Below are 16,518 nucleotides of genomic sequence, written 5' to 3'. Positions count from 1 at the left end.
CGGCGAATCCTTACAAAATATCTACAAGAATTGGGATAAGTTTGCCAATAATATTAACAGTGCAGTGCTCTGAAGACTAGATGCTACAGAAGCTGGACATTGCTGGAGCTTAGCTATATTGTCAGATGATTATACTACAGCTGATAAAGAAGTTGATTACACTTATGAACTTTCTTCAAGAGATGCTCTATACTGACAAGAACTTATTATTAAAAACTATAATCTTCTACAGCTGTTGGCTCTTTCACAGTCATCTAGCTTCCAATGTTCAATTCAGAATATTGCTAGGAGCTCTCCCACTGCAAGCAGCTTCTGAGGTCTACTAGAAGAACTACAGTCATCAAGATCATCAAGAGATGTTCTAATAGATGGGATGTTGATGCTGCATAGCTGCAATGTATCAGAAGCCTCTATACATAGTACAATGTTGATTAGATCACATGGATTGGAAACTGGCCAATTACAGCCACCATTTGGATTCACCAGCACACTGGCCAATCCACCCAGCTAATCAGAAGCTCTGAAGTGCTGCAGTGAAAGAATTACAGCCATGTCAGCATGCTAAACTCTCCAAGACCTAGACAATAAAGATGAGTCTGTTATTTCTCCTGAAAGTGATGAGGAAATACTCTAATATAAATGAGAAGAATCTGTCATGGCAGTACACTCTAGTACTTGCTGTTACTGTAATTTTGAACAGCAGCTTCTCCAAAAGATAAAGAGTACTAAAATATGTTTGGAGTTGAAGCTTATTTGCATTCTGAAGCAGTTAGAAAAGGTCTTTAGTGATAAGAAAGCTGATATCTATCTATACTATAACCATACTAAACTAATGGCTTCAAAACTTGATTTACAGACTCACACACTTAATAGAGAGGAGCTTCTTAACTGTTTGGCTTATATCTATAGAAATCATCACAATATTAGCTCAGTCAAGACTGATGACAGCATCTATCTCTGGTTTTGTTTAGTAAATAGATCAGCTAGAGCTGAACATGCTTTAGACATTTACAAATTCAAACATCAGCCAATTATCTCTCTGGTTGCAAAGATGAAGATCTTTGACTTTAACTGATACACACAAATAACTGGAGTTAACAAGTTGTTACAAATATAGATCTAGACCAACCAAGCATCAGACAACATCAGATGTTCAGAGGTATTCACATGACCCCAACACTGAACATATAAGAATCACACAATTTGCATGAATTATGGGAACTCCAGCATTCAGTCTCCAAGTGAGAGAACTCCTATATTTTACACACAACTCTCTTCTATTAGTTGCAGGCATTGTATCTACTTAGCTCTTTTGTACCTCTAATTCTGGGAAAACCTACATAATCTATAACCAGTTTACCTAATATTCTGAATGCTCCAACATATGATTGCCTAAGTTAGTACAATGCCACCAAGACCCACAAGACAAACCACAACAACATTCCATGTTATAGATCTGACAGAGGTAGATACCAATATGAAGAAGATAAATATTGATGAAGGTGCTGGTAGCAGTGGAGCCACCACCAGCAAGACACCAGCAGATAATACAGCCAATGAAGATACACCTCTTAATACATTGAATGAAACCCAAAGAGAGAAGATCTTTAAAGAAAAGAAGATATGTCTGCAAAAGAATCTAGCAGATATACATAAACAAAATAAGATATACAGACTGCAGAAGCAGATAGAATATAAACAGAGAATAGTGAACAACAATTTTTCTTTAGAGTTCCTCTTACACACAAGATCAATAAAGAAGTCAGACAATTTTGACAATGTGAAGCTATCAAAAGCATCTTACTACCATGGCAAATTACTTGGCAAGTGCAAATTGTGGTTAGCTTCAATAAGACAGCAGTTTTGCCTGAGGAAATCATTACAAAAGACATCAGATATGATCAGAATTGATTGAGTGTCCAGTCATTTTCATGACAAACTCCAGATGCATTGGCAGATGTTGGAAATAGAGAGAGAACAACTACCCATATCATGAAACAAATTTAAGATGTGGTGTAAGAACAATGTTGAATCTGAGATAACTTGTAGTCAAGACACAATGCAGCATTATCATAATACTGTTCAACAAGAGAACCAACTTGTACTCTTGTTTTTTATATACATTGCTGAACTTGAACAGAATCTGAACAGTTTACCAGATGAATTCTTTTGTGTACTCTTTCTACAGATGAAGCTCAGATCAATCATCTGGACTGAACTGAATAAACTGCAACACTAACTAAAAATGGTTGTGGAATTATGAGAACAAGCAACACTTATTGAGTCCATTCTAGAAAAGAAGAAGCAAAGTCAGTAGAACAAGAACTAAAATAAGAAGAAACAGAAAATCTCAATCTCTCAAGAGAAAGATGTGTCCCAACAAGATAATAAAGGAGGTTATCCACAAATAAAGAAGACACCAGTGAAACCACTTCCAAAAATATCAGAAGAGAAACACAAATAATGAATGAATGAAGAGCTCTGCCTAAGATGTAGCTAATCAGGCCATAGAGCAAAGTTCTGTACAAATGGCTCCAACAAGTTCCAGCAGACAGATGAAAAGAATGAGAATCAGGCAAAGACTAGAGTTGCAAAGCTCATGCAAGACCCAGATCAAACATTAGAAAGATGGAATGTTAATTCAATAGAGAAGGCAAGCAGGCACAGTATATGCCTGTCAGCTATACTGACTACACCATCAGATAGTCTTACAGAGCAAGCTGCACTGTTGGACTCAGATATTACAGTAGACAGTATCTTCTATAAACTGGCATCCTAATTGAACTGGGATCAACCAGAGATGCCCATGGAAGTTATTGAGATGTTGAACAGAGCTGAGGCTGATTGGTACAGCATCTACAAGACTTAACTCACTATAACAGACTCTATAAGGATCACAAAGATGGTAAAACATACATTCACAATAATTAATATGATTGACATGAACATAGTTCTAGGCATGCCATGGTTAGAAGATTTCAATCTGGACATACACTGAAAGAACAAGACATGGCATTATTAACTCTCAGAGAAAACAGTGGAACTTCTGAATGCAGGTAGATTTCTTCAAGCAGTGCACATCAAGAACAAATTCTCTTATATTATTTTTGTGTCAGATGACAACCAAGTTCTGACAGAAGTGCCTCAGTGGTTGAGAGATTATAAAGATGTTTTCTCAGAAGAAAAAGCAGCAGAGTTGTCAGAACTGATAAAGGTCAGTCACTTAATTATTCTTAAAAACAGCTGCAAGCCCCCATACATGCCAATCTATAGACTATCACCCAAGCAGACAGAGGTTCTATAAGAGTATATCAAGAACAAGTTATGCAAGAGTTGGATATGTCTGTCACAAAGTCTGGCAGAGACTTCAGTATTGTTTGCACTCAAAGCTGATGAAGGACTCAGGCTCTGTATTGATTATTGTGGTCTTAACACAATCACAGTGAAGGACCATTACCTCTTGCCATTGATAGACAAGATGTTAAGCCAGTTGGTGAGAGCACACTACTTTTCCAAGGTAGACCTACATAATATCTACTACTGGATTAGAATCAAAGAAGAAGACAAATGGAAGACCACATTTCATACAAAGTTTGGAAGTTTTGAGTACCTTGTCATGTCTTTTGAGTTATCAAATACACCAGCAATCTTTCAGTTCTATATCAATAGAGTGCTGGCAGGCCTGGTTGATGTATGCTGTGTAGTTTATCTAGATGATATTCTTATTTTCTCAGTCTCAGAGAGAGAGCATGAGAAACACATTAGACTAGTTATAGAGCATCTAAGGGAATACCAGTTGTTTGCAAAGCTTGCTAAGTGCACTTTCAAAAGACAAACAATCTTATACCTTGGATATATCATTAATAACAAAGATATTAAGATGGACCCAAAGCAGATACATATAATTACAGAGTGACCCTTGCCATAAAGTTTTCATAATATTCAGATATTCCTGGGTTTTGCAAACTTCTATCAGAGGTTCATATAAAAGTACTTAGTTATCATGACACTATTAACAGATCTCTTGAAGAGCAGTGAATAGAAAAGAAAGAAAGAATCTTTTCTTCTGATGCCTGCTGCCAGAGAAGTATTTTACAAGTTGCAGGCAGTCTTCTTCAGAGAGTCTGTCATCCAGCACTATAATTCAGAATATAGAATACATCTGGAGACAGACACTTCAGAATATGCTGCAGATATAATATTGCTACAGCTGTTTAAAGATGGGTGGCATTCAGTTGTCTACTGGTTATTCAAGTTTGACCAGACCCAACAAGTCTATGGTACACCAGATAAGAAGATGTTGGTCATCATCCAAGCATTTGTTTATTGACAGCAGTACTTAGAAGAAACAAAGTATTCTGTAGAGATTATCACAGATCATGCACAACAACAACACATAAGATAGATAGAGGTTCTCAGAGTGTATGACTTTGAGATTCTCTACCACCCTGGGAAGCATAACCCAGCCAACACATTATCACAAAGACCAGATTATATCAAACTAGAAGAAGACATTGGTCTGCCAACATATACACTCAAACAACATTATGCAGATGATGTTCCAGAGTGGGATCTATTTGAAGAAACTTTCTTTAATGAAGAAGGTATTCAAGTACATGCTGCTTGTGCTGTCCAAAGCAGTGAGGTAGAGATGATGCAGGGGAGATCTGGTGGCATCAAGATAGTTGAGTCAGTTCAGGGAGCACCAGCCAAAGATGCTGGGAAGGCTCAATAAAGAAATTGCAGGAGATTCTGGATTCCCCATGTGTGTGTGAACACAGTGACAAAAAACAAAAAGACCTATAACAAATCAACTGTAAGCATGTTGAATCTGCTGCTAGAAGTACAGAAAGATAATCTCTCTATACAAGCAAGATTCACTAAGACAGAATCTTAGTAGTCAGAGTGGAAAATAGATAAACAAGATCTTTTGACAAAGAGTGGCAGGATCTACATCTCTAATAATCTGGCTCTAAGACAGGAACTACTATAAGTCCACCATAATGACTCATTCACAGGTCACTTTGGTGTGGTGAAGACATTTGCCTTGCTTTAGTGAAAATACAATTGGTAATCAATAAGATAAGATGTTCAGATATACATATGTGAATGCCAAACCTGCCAACAAGAGAAGACTCCAACACACAAATTATATGGGTTGCTTGCATTATTGCTGACATTCAGTAGTTTCTGGTGTTCAATATTCATGAACTTTATAACAGACCTCTCTCTAAGTGAAGAGAAGAGGAACTCATATAATGCAGTTCTGATTGTTGTGGATTGATTTACAAAGCTTGCATGTTTTCTTGTGTGTAGAAAGAAGATTGATACACCAGAGATAGCAAATCTTCTGTTCAGAAGAGTGTTTAAAGACTTCAGATTTCTAAATAATATTGTTTCAGACTGGGGATCTGTTTTCACAAGTGAATACTGGTCAGAGCTATATTTTCACATGAAAGTTAGACAAAAACTTAGCACAGCATTCCACCCACAAATGAATGACTAAACAGAGACACTGAACAAGATTTTGAAGAGATATCTTTGTGTTTATTGTAGTTATAAGCAAGACAACTGGGAGAAGTGACTTGTGTATGCAGAATTTGCATACAACAGGTCAGAATACTCCACAACACATATGTCTTTGTTCAAAGTAATGTATGGCTTCAAATCTAGAGGATCAGACAAGATTCAGAAGTCAGTCAATAATAATGACAACACACAGACAGCACTCAATGGGAGACTGAGAATGATCTCTGTATTAAGAAATAGTCTGATAGAACATTTGATGAAAGCAAAAGAGAACCAAGCACAGTTCTATAATTAAAGATATCAAGATAAAGTGTATGCATCTGGTGATAAAGTAATATTGTCATTAAGAAACCTACAAATAATACATTCTTGCAAGAAGTTAGACAACAAGTACTATGGATCTTTCTCAGTGATAGAGATTATAGAAAATAACATATATTAACTGAAGCTCTCTCCAAGCTATCAGATCCATGATATTTTTCATGTCTTATTGTTGGAACTGTACCACACAAGAATGAGTGAGGCACCAATGCATTCTCCTACAGTACTGGTAAACAACCATCATGAGTAGAAAGTAGACAAAATCTTGAACAACAAAGCATGCTACTGCAAGAGATGTTATCTAGTGAAGTGGAAAGAATTCTCTATTGAGAAATTGATGTGGGAACCTGAGGAAAATCTTGAAAATGCACAAGAAACCCTTAAGAATTACCTAAAGAAAAGATAAAATTACAAGAAGATAAACAAACCTACATACAGAAGAAAGATAAATGTGACATGAAATAAACATAAAGACTACAACACATCTACAAAATCAAGAATTTAACAGCAAGAAGATATACTACAAGGGTACCTGAGATGCAGCTGCAACAGTGGCAAACCAGCTATAGATAAGTGAGGCTTGAGAGTGACAGGTACATTTGGTATGACAACAGATGAGACCACAACAGAAGATACAGTTATAGAGAAAGGCATTACAGACAAAGAAGTATAAAGAGAACAAAGTATTTCTACAATACTTCAAAAACCAGAAGAAACAACATCAGTTAGATAATCAATAGAAGATATGAGATTAGCCTAAGCAGAAGTTAGTCTGAGAATAAGTAAGATAATACAGAAGATCTATAAGCTTAGTTTTCATACTGTCTTAAAGAGCTTTGGTTCCACTTATCAAACAAGTTATAAGATAATCAAGCAAGACTCAGACATTTGCAACTTCATTTTCTACCTGAGAGAGAACAGTACAAACTGAGCTTGACAAACAAGAGAACTCAGACAGACTGTCTTTAATAGATTTCATCTCAGACATAAGATCTACAGTCTTGACTATATAGTATGAGGCAGGACAATAATATTTCATAAAAGATTCTTCAATAGTAAAAGTGATCTGACAGCAGTAATATTTAGTAGCTTCTGAGTTAAGTTCACAAAATTCACATACAAGTATACTCATGCACTTGATATTGTATGGACAATATAAATCAGCTGTATCAAAACTATAATATTCTTCTTGAAGTTGCAAGAGCTGACAAACTAGTTTAACAGCAGATTCTGGAACCTACAGCCATGTCAGAGCAACAAGAAGAACAGACAAAGACACACTTATATTATAATAGATACAGGTTTAATATTCTAAACAATAAGAACAAGATTTCTTCTTGGTATTCTATAGACAAGGCTCACCTTTATTCAGGCAGTCTGTAAATATCAAGTAAATACAGACAGAGTACAGAAGAGTGTCTTCTTTATTATGCACAACAGAGTCTTTTGACAACAATATCATGACAAGTTATAAAACAAACAAGAAACAACATCTGAGCCCAAACAAAGCAGAAGAAAAGAAGAAAGAAGAGGGCCAGAAACTCTTTATTTATACTCATCATAATACATCAAGATTACTAGTTCCACAACTTGTTGATAAATAATATAACAATGGACAACAAACAATATAGTAACCAGACAAGCAAACAAACAAAGAAACAAGTATATGACAAAATACTGAACTTTCATAATAAAATGATTGCTGTTCTACAACAAAGAATATCTACTGCAACTGGTGGTGATACACATGTGGGATATCTATATAGACAAGCAGTGAGTAATGCAGAAGCTTATACATTCAAGAACCTACAATACTCTACTAATAATAGGGGAGCTACAACAATATACAAAAAACCACTTCAGTGGCTCTATGTCTTGGAGTCCAAGGCCTCTGGGGGGGGAATAGTGTTACAAACATAGATCTAGATCAACCAAGCATTGGACAACATCAGATGTTCAGGGGTATTCATGTGACCCCAACACTGAATATATAAGAATCACATGATTTATATGGATCATGGAAACCCCAGCATTCAGTCTTCAAGTAAGGGAATCTCTACATTTTACACATGACTCTCTTTCATCAGTTGCAGGCATTGTATCTACTTAGCTCTTTTGTACCCCTAATTCTGGGAAAACCTACATGATCTACAACTGGTTCACCTAACCCAAGTTCACTGTCAGCAATCTTCAGAAGAAATGAGAAACAACTAAATCTGTTATCATTTCTCAGCTAATGCACTGATGAAATGATAAGTTACAAGACACCACCACTATAGTACTCACCTAGATCAATAGTGAATATGACATGTACTACCATCATCAGCAAATGAGGGGAGGTTGTGATAATTACAGATGGTTGAGAACAATGTATTATAGTATCAGCCAACAACTTATGCACCAGAACCCTGTGTACTATCTATAGTATATACTGACAAGATCTGATCATGCTTGAAAATTAATCTTCTATTCATACTACATCAAGTATGCTAAGCCAGGGGATAAAACTGGGTTTTGTCATATCAATGTCAATATTCCAGATGCTATTACTACTGGAAGAGGTGTTAACATGATACAAGAATTCTTGATCTTAACTGCAGAAGAGCCTGATGACTGTACAGAAATCTTGTCAGGAATGCATAATTATCTAGAGAATTAGTGGGAACTAGTCAAAGAATAAGGCTTATTCACTGATGACTATATTCACTGCATTAAAGATACAATATATACCAAGAACAACAAAAGAAAATTTGATATTAGATGGACTGACATTATTTGCAAACCTGACAATGTCTGAATTACAAGCTCTCTGCTACTCCATGAAGCTTATGGTCTATGCAAAAAGATCCAATGCACTATGCTACTCTGGTATGTGGTAATTCAAGAGAATCATGAACATCTAGAAGTCAATAAAGCTGGTATATGGTCTCAGCTCTCTACTGCATATAGAGATCTAGTTCCAGGGCCTTCATCTCCATCTGGCTATTCAAATCATTACACATCAGTTCCATATCAATTCTATACTGCTATTTAATTACAAGGCTTAGGAGCTATATCAGATGCTCTGGTAGAACAAATTAGGTGGGACAACCTTATGATAATTAAGAAACTTGATATTCTCTTTAGCCCTGATGACAAAAAGACTCAGGACTTCATTAATAACTGGTATCTAAAGACCATGTGAATTACTCTGAATGTCATTGTCAAGACTTACCAAATTGAAAAGAAAGCTTTTGATAATAAATTCTATTGGCATTGTGTGCACAACAACATTGACCCAGCATCAGTTCAGTCTTCTCCTTCTCTCAAGAACTTGGTGGAAGAAGAGAATCATGATAATCACTATTAGAGATTACTGCTATCACTCTTCTTATTCTTATTTTTTATGTTTTTCCTTACCAGACTGCTCATTACTATTTATTATTCTCTTATTTTACTAAATTGGTTTTATTTTATTTTATATGTTGCTTGTTATCAGGGGACATCAACATTAAAGGCCAGAAGAAAATGTAGTGAGGATTTCAGTATCTTATTAGAATAAAGATTGTTCCAGTTCAAGATGCAAACCATTTCAAGCTATTATTCTTGAGTTATATAAACCATCTGTAGCTCCTGCTTCTTGCTTATTATCTTCACACACTATGACTCTTTTCTACACACTCATTTCTTACTACCAGTTCAGTTATTAGTTAGCAAATATAAAGATTTCTTGTTTATGAAACTTGCTACTGTTTCTTATTAGAGCTATCTGTATTAGTACAGGGCTCTTTAGTACTATTACTTCTTGCAAGCTTAGGTGTCTGTTAGAACATATCTATCTCTACACTTACTACTTGACCATACCCTTACTATGTGATGATTTTTTCACCTTTCTTGAGCTCTCACCATATCAACCAACTCACCTACTTTGATGAGGCATCTCATTGTACCCTGTTCCACTATCTTTCTTTCTGTATGTAGATTTGTTCATCTTCTTGTAATTACATCTTTTCTTTAGCTAATTCTTAAGAGTCTCTTGTGCATTTTTGAGATTTTTCTCAGGTTTCCATATTAATTTCTTAATAGAGAATTCTTTTCACTTTACTAGATAATATCTCTTGCAGTAGTGTGCTTTGTCATTTAAGATTTTGTCTACTTCTCACTTATGATGATCATCTACCAGTACTGCAGAAGAATATATTGATATCTTATCTATTCTCATGCAGTACAGTTTCAACAATGAGACATGAAAAATATTATAGATCTGATAGCTTGAAGAGAGCTTTAGTTAATATATATTATTTTCTATAACCTCTATCACTAAGATCTATAGTACTTGTTATCTAACTTCTTATAAGAATATATTGTTTATAGATTTCTGTAAGAATTGTACATGTGGATCAGCATGACAATGAATTTCTAAAAGGAATATACATGGAAAAAGAGTATACAAGATAAAAGATTTATATTCTGGCAACTATATACAACTTGTAAACAAGATTGCCACTGACTTCCAGCAAGAGATTTGTACAGTGACAGTCTTTTATATGTGCTTGTGAGCATGTGACTTAGTGTCTTGCAAGAACACATGCAACTCCCAGCAGCTTGCAAGCTGAGGCCTCTGGCCTTCACAGATGCTGTTCATCTGTGTAAGGGGTTCGCGGCAAATTCTTACAATTTCTTGATAACAACATTACTTTATCATCAGATGTATATACTTTATCTTGACATCTTCAGTTATAGAACTGTACTTGATTTTCTTTTGCTTTCATTAAATATTCTACCAGACTATCTCTTAACACAGAAATCATTCTCAGTTTTCTGTTAGGTATTATCTGTGCATTATTATTATTATCATCAATCAACTTCTGAATCTTATCTGGTTTCCTAGATTTGAAGCTGTACATTGCTTTGAACAGAAATATATATATTGTGAAGTGTTCTGATTTATTATATGCAAATTCTGCATACACAAGCTACTTCTCTTAATCATCTTGCCTCTAACTACAATAGACACAGAGGTATCTCTTCAAGATCTTGTTCAGTATCTCTGTTTGGCCATTTATTTATAAGTGGAATACTATGCTAAGTTTTCATCTAACTTTTATATGAAAACATAGCTCTGACCAGTATTCACTTGTGAAAACAGATCCCCAGTTTAAAATAATATTATTTGAAAATCTGAAGTCTTTAAACACTTTTCTTAACAGATAGTTCATCATCTCTGGCATATTAATCTTCTTTCTACATGTAAGAAAACATGCAAGCTTCATAAATTAATCTACAATAATCAGAACTATATTATATAAATTTCTCTTCTCTCTACTTAGAGAGAGATTCATTATAATATTTATAAATATTAAACATTAGAGATCACTGGATGTCAGTAATAATACAAGCAATCTATATAATTTGTGTGTTGAAGTCTTTTCTTATTAACAGGTTTGGCATTTATATATGTACATCTGAATATCTTGTCTTATTAATTACTAATTATATTTTTGCTGGAGCAAGATAAATATCTTTACCATACTAAAGTAATCTGTAAATAAGTTATCATAATAAACTTGTAGCAGTTTTTATCTTAAAGCTGGATTGTTAAAGATATAGATTCTGCTACTCTTTACTAAAAGATCTTATTTATTTATTTTCTACTCTGACTGCTAAGATCCTGTCTTGATAAATCTTACTTATATAGAGAGATTATCTCTCTGTGCTTCTAGCAGCAGATTCAATATACTTACAGTTAGTTTATTATAGACTTTTTTATCTTTTATTATCATGCTTGTGTGCATATAGAGAATTCAGAATCTTCTGTAATTTCTTTATTAAGTCTCTCCAGTATCTCTGACTGGTGCTCTCTAGACTGACTTAATTATCTTGATGCCATCAGGTTTTCTCTATGCTATCTCCACTCTACTGCTTTAAACAGCACAAGTAATATATACTTAAATATCTTCTTTATTAAAAGAAGTTTCTTCAAATAGATTCCACTCTAAAACATCATTCATGTAATATTATTTGAGTGTATATATCAGCAGACCAATGTCTTCTTCTAGTTTGATATAATCTGATCTTCATAATAATGCATCAGCTGAATTATGCTTCCCAGAGCAGTAGAGAATCTTAAAGTTATATATCTCAAGAATCTCTATCTATCTTATATATTATTATTGTGTCATCTTGTTCATAAACTTCATAAATGAACAAAGATTTGCATTATTTATAATAATCTTTACAGAATACTTTATTTCTTTTAAGTACTGTTACTAATAAACAAACACTCAGATAATGGCTAACATCTTCTTATCCAGCATACTATAGACTTATTAAGTCTGGTCAAACTTGAATAACTAGTAGGTAACTGAATACTATCAGTCATCAAACAGCTGTAGCACTATCATACCTGCAGCATGTTCTGAAGTATCTATTTCCAGATATATTCTATATTCTGGATTATAGTAGTGAATGATAGATTCTCTGAAGAAGACTACTTTTAAAACACAAAATACTTCTCTGACAGTGAATATTAAAAGAAATAGTCTCTTTTTTTGCTTATTTTCACTGTCTTTCAAGAGATCTGTTAATAATACTACAATAACTGAGTACTTTCATATAAATCTCTGATAGAAGTTCACAAAACCCAGAAATATCTGAATATTATAGAAACTTTATAATAGAGACCATTTTATAATTATCTGTATCTGCTTTGGGTTCATCTTAATATCTTTATTATCAATGATATATTCAAGATATGAGATTGTTTGTCTTTTGAAAGCACACTTAGCAAGCTTTGTAAACAACTGATATTCTCTTAGATACTTTATAACTAGTCTAATATATTTCTCATGCTCTCTCTCTGAGACAGAGAAAATAAGAATATTATCTAGATAAACTATACAGCATACATCAATCAGACCTGTCAGCATTCTATTAATATAGAACTGGAAGATTACTGGTGTATTTGATAATCTAAAAAAACATAATAAGATACTTAAAACTCTCAAACTTTATATAAAACATGATCTTTCATTTATCTTCTTTCTTGATTCTAATTCAGTGATAGATATTATATAGATTTATCTTGAAAAAGTAGTGTGCTTCTGCCAACTGGCTTAATATTTTGTCTATTAACAGTAAAGAGTAACAGTCCTTTACTGTAATTATATTAAGATCACAATAATTAATACAGAGCCTGAGTTCTTTATTAGTCTTGAGTATAAATAATACTGAAGTCTCTGCCAGACTTTATAATAGATATATTTAACTCTTGCATAACTTGTTCTTGATGTACTCTTATAGAATCTCTGTCTACTTAGATAATAGTTTATAGATTGATATGTACAGAGGCTTACAGCTGTCTTTAAGAATAATTAAGTAACTAATTTTTATTAATTCCAGCAACTCTGCTGCTTTTTCTTCTGAGAAAATATCTTTATAGTTTCTTAACCACTCAGGCACTTCTGTCAGAACTTGATTATTATCTGATATAAAAATAGTATAAGAGAGTTTATTCTTAATATATATTACTCAGAGAAATCTATCTGTATTTCAAAGTTTTATTATTTTCTTTAAAGATTAGTAATACTACATCTTGTTCTTCTAGTTTATATCTGAGTTGAAGTCTTCTAACTACAGTATGTCTAGAACTATATTCATATTAATCATATCAATCACTGTAAATGTACATCTTACCATCTTTGTAGTTCTTATAGAGTTTATTATAATGAGTTAGGTCTTGTAGATATCATACTAATTAGCCTCAGCTTTGTTCAATATCTTAATGACTTCTATAAATATCTCTAGTTGATCCCAGTCTAATTGAGATGCCAGTTTATAGAAAATACTGTTCATTATAGTATCTGAATTCAACAGTGCAGCTTGCTTTATAAGACTATCTGACAGTATAGTCAGTATAACCAACAGGCACATACTGCATCTGCTTGCTTTCTTTATTGAGTTAACACTCCATCTTTCTAATATTTGACCTGAATCTTGTATAAGCTTTATAACTCTAGTTTTTATCCAGTCTTCATTCTTTTTGTCTGTTTGCTGAAACTTGTTGAAGCCATTCATACAGAACTTTACTCTATAGTCTGATTAACTATATCTTAGACAGAGCTCTTCATTCATTTATTATTTATATTTCTCTTCTGATATTTTTAAAAGTGGTTTCACTAATATCTTCTTTATTTATGAATAATCTCTTTTGTTGTCTTGTTAAAATGCATTTTTCTTTTAAAAAATTGAGATTTTCTGTTTCTTCTTATTTTGATTCTTGTCTCACTGACTTTGCTTCTTCTTCCATAGACTTTCAAATTGCGTCGACGCGCCCGAATCGGGAAGGCTTGGTGCCTGTTTTTGGCTCCCTCAACGCAACTCCTCCGCCCACGGCCACCCCACCACAACAGCCACACACCCACCAGCGCGCCGACAGCACCGGCCCCTGTCGACTCCACTGATTGTCATGGGTGAAGTGTTAAAGACCACAAACCACAACTTTGGTGGTCACGACCTCCAAAATGGGCTCCCCTTACTGTGTTTTGATTCAACATCAGCTGCTTGATCACTCTGCTCACCCGCCACCATGTCTCTGTTGCCTACAAGTATGCCATCCTCCCATGGACATGGCATATTTTCACTCCCATCCACAAGCATCACCCCAGAAGGAATCTTGATTCCTGTCTGTCTCTGTTGCCACACAGGACTGTTCTGCTCTCCTGTCCTTTCATTACTGTCTGTTGTTAACTACAGGCAGCCAGCCAGGCATCACCCACCACTTCCTGCCCGCCTGTGCCCATGGTGTGACTGAGGTCCAGCTGTGGTGTTGCCTGCAGTTATCAGGAGGATTCTGATGATGAGACATCCAATGTGTCATTTCACCTCAACAGATCTGATGATGATGGGTACCAGAGCGACCTGACTGAGCCATCTGTTTGATTGGCCAACTCCAGCAAGACATTGTGGAGAGGCCAGCCTCATCATGTGTGTGTACCATTGATGGATTCAGGCCCTGAGGGTACCAGCAGCCCTGATCAGTTTCACTTGCCTTACAATGATGACTCAGATGACACTGATGAAAATCTGTTGGATGTTCCTTTGGATTTTGGGGGTTCAGTTGCCACCAAAGCTCTCAGACATTGTGTGGTAGATTGCTGGAAACTGTGAGTTCTGCAGGCTTGCCTCACCAGACCCTTCTTTCTTTGTTGTCTTGATGCTAATTATGGGCAGTTACTGCACAAAGAAGGCAAGGTGAACTGTTAACCCCAAATGGAATTGTCCCAAGAAAGTGCTCCGACAGGCCTCTGCAAATGATGTGCATCTGTTTTTCAACTGGGTTCTGGGGAAGCTGAAATGTGGCAAAAATGGGTGTTGACTCCCGGGAATCAAAGTCAGAGACTCACTTGACACTGACTGGAAATATTTTTTGGGCTTTTACAAGAAGGAGACAGGCAGCCTGATGAGTGAGCAGATGTGGAATAAGATTCTTAATGTGAGTTGGAATGTGATTATGCCCTGAGTTTCTAGACTAATGGTGTCCCTGTGCAGGGAAAGTGATATCTGGCAGAGAAGTACAGTCTCAGAATGCAGCTGTGACAATGCTCCTGTCTATATTGAAGATATGGTCCTCTACAACAAAACCATCCTTCAAACACAGGAGAAATGATTCCATCTAGGATTGCAGTGCCTGCTCCTCTGCTTCTACAACATGCTGGGTCTCTTTACAGTCAACTGGAAGAATGCTATCCTCAAGATCCAGTATAAAGATCTTAAACTGTTGGTGCAGTGAAATCCATATAGAGGGCTGCCAGTACCAACAGTTGACTTCACACCAACTTATATCAAGAATAAGTTTGGCATGAAAAAGCTGTAAGTGACTCCCCCCAAAACCCCACTCTGATTGGACATGTACAATGGTTCATTAGCTGCTGGTTGCTTTAAATCTTTCCTGCAGGATGATAACCTCAGGAGCAGCAACACATTCATTCTACCAGAGATTATTTATGGGATCTCTCTTGTTTTCAGCCCACATGTCTTCCTCTTTGGCTTTCTATTCCATGCTGAGGCCTTTGAGAATCCAACTCTAAAGACAATGGATGATGTGTGACAGCTACTCCCCACAGCTGGCTGCCAGAAGATGGACAAGTGGTATCTCTTCCTCAAGGTGGTGGTCATGGGGGGCCAGATTTGCATCCTGCGCGACACACCCATGACACTTGGCTTGAATCTGAAGATCACAAGTGAGATCCATGGATGGCTCAACCCATTCTACACCCACCAGTTCTGGCATGGTGGGGGCAAGTTGCTTGACAAGAGTGGTAAGCTGTGAATTTCATGAATCATCTTTTACAGAGGATGCTAACTTGCTGGGTGCAGGGTTTGTCAGCAGTGCACAGATGAATGTAATCATGAATCATGTCTTGATAAACACATTCATCAAACACTATCAGATCCAGCACCATGCTAACCTGCAGGAAGTCATGTGTGGACTTGACCCAGACCAGGAGTGGGAGCAGGTGTTGATCAGACAGAATTGATTGTGTGACCAACAGCAACCACAGCATCTTACTGCTGCAGAAAAAGACTTGATGGAGCAGATGCCTGAGCTGCAGGCCCTTATTTGTACCCATCAGAAGACACAAGAAATGCTGGCCTGGACTGGTGACCCAGCACTGCAGCTTGTTATCA

The sequence above is a fragment of the Coccidioides immitis genome (assembly GCF_000149335.2).
Source record: "Coccidioides immitis RS genomic scaffold supercont3.3, whole genome shotgun sequence".
Classification (NCBI taxonomy): domain Eukaryota; kingdom Fungi; phylum Ascomycota; class Eurotiomycetes; order Onygenales; family Onygenaceae; genus Coccidioides; species Coccidioides immitis.
This window is presented reverse-complemented; position numbering follows the sequence as displayed.